Source organism: Babylonia areolata, chromosome 8 (assembly GCF_041734735.1).
Source record: "Babylonia areolata isolate BAREFJ2019XMU chromosome 8, ASM4173473v1, whole genome shotgun sequence".
Taxonomy (NCBI): domain Eukaryota; kingdom Metazoa; phylum Mollusca; class Gastropoda; order Neogastropoda; family Buccinidae; genus Babylonia; species Babylonia areolata.
Window position 1 is genome coordinate 45682273 of NC_134883.1, and position 4628 is coordinate 45686900.

A 4628-nucleotide genomic window follows, 5' to 3' on the forward strand; every position below is an offset into this window, starting at 1 on the left:
AGAGATTGGGAGAGAGAGATGGGAGAGAGAGGGGGGGGAGAGAGGGAGAGAGTAGGAGAGAGAGAGGGGGGAGAGAGGGAGAGAGAGGAGAGAGAGAGAGGGGGGAGGGAGAGAGAGACACGGATACTGACATTGTTTTATTGCCATACTATCCTATGGCTAGGGGGACAATGTATGAACAAAAGAATAACGACGGTTTACAGAGAGATTGACACATTGCTAAGAGTAAAAAGAAAATCAACGACAAACAAAAAAACAATAAAATCGTAAGAGAGAGAGACAGAGAGAGAGAGAACTCAGAACTCAGAAAGTTTAATGTACATCGGCCTTGGGCCACACAATACAATGGGGAAGGGTGGATCGGTGAGGTTGCATACAACATTGTGATATCCATAGCAACAACAACAACAACAAAATCAAGTACAAACTGAATGAATATATACTTAAACAATGTGCCCATCATATAGACAGTTGTTTTTAAATAGTATTTCACCATGCTTGATCACTGACTGCAGATGAACTTTTTCCTTGTATTGATAGCATGAAAAATATATCTTGATACATTATGTCTGTTATTTAAAATTTGTTGCTCCAAGTAACACATGCAAGGGGAGTCTAGCCGATTCTTTTAATATTCTCTTTCTTAAATCTTCATATACGATGCAGTTGAATAAAAGGAGAGAGAGACAGAGAGAGAAAGGGAGAGAGAGAGGAGGGAGAGAGACAGAGAGGGAGGAAGAGGGTGAGAACGAACGAACGAACGAATGATTTATTGTGGTCAGGCACATTCTGCCCATTCACAAGGCGGGCAGGGTGGGGGAAGGGGATGTACATGTCAGAAACATAGAAGAAGAGAGTGAGAGAGAGGGAGAAAGAGACAGAGGGAGAGGGAGAAAGAGAGAGGCACAGAGAGAGACAGACAGAGGGAGAGAGAGAAAGAGAGAGGAAGGAGAGAGAGAGAAAGAGAGAGAGACGGAGAGAGAAGGGGGAGAGAGAGAGGAGGGAGAGGGAGAGAGACAGAGGGAGGAAGAGAGAGAGAGGGAGAGGGAGAAAGAGACAGACAGACAGACAGAGGGAGAGAGAGAAAAAGAAAAAGATAGAAGGAGAGAAAAGAGAGAGAGAGCTGGGGAGAGAGAAAGAGAGAGAGAGAGAAGGAAGCGAAAAAGAGAGAGGGGGAAAGAGACAGTCTACTGAGAGAGAGACAGAGACACAGAGACAGAGACACAAGAACAAGAACAAGAACAAAATTTTATTCCATAGGCCTCCGGCCCATAGAAGCAAAAAGAACAATGTAGAATGTCTATCAAGGAAAAACGAAAACATGAACAAGCCATGCATGCAAGAAAGTGGAATTTCCAATACTCTACAGATTTCCAGTTATTTTCACAACTGACAGCCAGTGCAGAGGGCATTACGTATTTATATTACCTACGAAACTGTTTCGAATTTTCATTGCATAAAAGATATAAATTCCTAGGTTCCTAGTTTTAAGCATGCTGTCACATTTTTAGCAATTGTGGTATGCTACAATAGTCCAGGTATTCATCTCTAATTTCGGAATACAAAGGACAAACACAAATTACATGTTCCTCATCCTCCGTGACTGCACATTAGCTGCAAAGTTTATCCTGACTATTGTTGAAAAATGATTTGAAAGTAGCTCCTTTAAGATAGTAATAGTCCCAAGCGTAATTTGACAGTACCATCTCTGAAACATTTTATGTTCATAAAATCAAAATATCTTTCATTTTCAAAGGTAAATTTAAATGTTCTATAGTAATTATACATATTTTTCTGCATTACAGAGCTTTCCCATTCTTGTAAGTAAATATTTGTTAGACGTTGTTTAAGCAAAGAAATAAACGATTTTTCGCACCCAACCCCTTGTTGCAGCCAGACGTATCCAAACCCTAGGCTAAAGAGTGTATCTTTTATGCGAGAGACCCAAACCTTTTGCCTTTGTTGTCTAGAGAGACAGTGAGAGAAAGAAGAGAGGGGAAAAAGAGAGAGACAAAGAGAGAGAAAGAGAGAGAGAGAGCTGGTGAGAGAGAAAGAGAGAGAGAAGGAGAGAAAGAGAGAGAGAGAAGGAGAGAAAGAGAGAGGGGAAAAAACAGTCCACTGAGAGAGAGAGAGAGACAGAGACAGAGACACAGAGGGAGAGACTGAGGAGAGAGAGAAAGAGAGAAGGGAGAGAAAGGGAGAGAGAAAGAGAGAACACTGAACAGTGAAAGGTTCAATGTCATTAGCTACACAGCTCTAGTGACATAGGGGGTGCAAATCAGAACAATAATGATGAAAATAATGAAACAAAATGAAACAGAAAAGAAAACATATCGGAACCCAATTAAACTAAAGTTCGACCATCCATTTTCCAAGTTCATAAAAACAAAAGCATCTTTTTCCAAGAAATGTAATTAAGCTATTGACGCGAAATTCTCTTCTTTCGAATATTACAGGCTTCAGCAATATACTTCGTCAGTGATCTCAGTGTATCGTCATCGCAATTAATTTTCAACGCACTAATGATATTTTTGCTCTTTGCAGCACTTGTTTTTGGAAACAACACACTTTTGAGAGAGGGAGGGAGGGAGAGAGAGAGACAGAGACAGAGAGACAGAGAGAGAGAGACAGAATTTCTCACGTAAATGTCAGTAGGGCGACATAATCGGACTATTCATTATCACGGGAAAGCAAGCAAAAAATCGGCTTAAAACGACGTGATTCTTTTAATCTATTCTATTTTATTAATTTTCCTGGATCGATATAATCACGTCCCTGCAACCAGATTGTATGTTTTTTTGTTGTTGTTTTTTTAACATGGTGAGTGAATTAGGTATTGTTCCATCAATACTGCTTTTCAATATGTTGCTGGATAGGAAGAGTATTTTTCTTTTTAATAATCTTCTCATTTAGCCGTCCGGAATGATCCGGATTTACTCCATTTTTGTTTCTTACTTTGTTTTTTGTTGCTTTGTTGTTGTTGTTGTTGTTGTTTTAATATAAATTATTGAATTACTTCCATCTCTGTTTCACATGATGATGGTTTACTTTCATCATCATGGTGTGTATGAAATTATTAATTTCTCATTATATCCTGTATGTGTGTCTGTGCGCGCGCGCGCGCGCATGCGTGCATGAATGGGCAAACAAGCGTTGCTACTTGCCTCAGATGCTGTGTTCCAAAGAACATGGTAGCTACAGTTCATCGTATGTAATAATGTAATAATGACAGTAGAACACACACAGGCACACAGACACAGACCACAGACACACACAGACACACACAGACACACACAGACACACACACACACACACACACACACACACACACACAAGTCTACAGCTTTTTATCTTTCTCTGCCATATGGGTATTAAAAGAAGATGAAGAGTATATATATATATATATATATATATATATATATATATATATATATATATATATATATATATATCTCTGTGTGTGTGTGTGTGTGTGTGTGTGTGTGTGTGTGTACTATTATGTATATGTAATTGTATAGGTTTCATTTTCTTCATCTAAATAGAGAGATAGCTAGATAGATGGACAGATAGAATGTAACACATTTGTAATGTATGTTGAATATATTACATGATTAATGCAATGATAATAATAATAATAATAACATAAAAAGCGCTAAATCGTATGCAGAAACAAATCAAAGCTTTTTTCGCACGCAACGTTCACACCCCCGTATAACTCTCTTTCGCACGCAACGTTCACACCCCCATATAACTCTCAATGCTGCTTCCTGTAGTTTGACGGCCACGGAAACTGAGGGCGGAAATTGGGAGAATATGGAGGAGCTGTCTTAGAAAAGAAAGAGGTGGTTTTAACTCACTCAGTACGGCCAGCCCTCTCTTCTCCTCTACACAGACCCTTCGGATGTCCAGTGGGTGTCTCAATGACCCAACCTTTAGCTTCTGTCGTCAGAATTGTGGTATTCTTTGTCAACGTTCACCTCTTCAGTATAAGAGCCTTCCGCTTGCAATATTTTGATGATGGTAATTGGGGTGAAACGCTGTTAGCATCGTCTCTTTCGCCGTTCGTATGGAGAGAGTTAAAGGCCATACTTGAAAGAGGGGTTTTTCCCAAGCTTAATCTGCATCTACCATAAGCAGATTTTTTTTTTTACTCTATTTCTTTCTGTTCTTTTTCTTTTTCTTTTCCTTTAATTTCTATCATTATTTTTCTTAGTAGATGTGGGGGCATGAAAATTCTGTGTATCTTTCATTAATTCATATGATATTTTAACCCATTTCCACCCATTGTACCCTAGCAGATAAAGGACACTCATTCATCTCCCTTTTGAAAAATAAAAGCAGCAACAGAATAGTACTATTTCTAATGCTATGGTCCTGTTCCTATCGGAATTAAACCTAAGCTGTTCTATTGGCGTGATACCATGGGAGGTTTTCTCTCAGGTTGGTGTCACCGAGAAAAGCAAAGTGTTGGCAAACAGCTCAACCAACACCCAAGCTCAAATCTTCATGAACGGACAACAACTTGAAGAAGTGGATGCTTTCAAATATCTCGGCTCCACCCTCACAAACGACGGTCGCTCAACAACTGAAATAAAGATTAGGATAGCGATCGCAACATCAGCAATGGC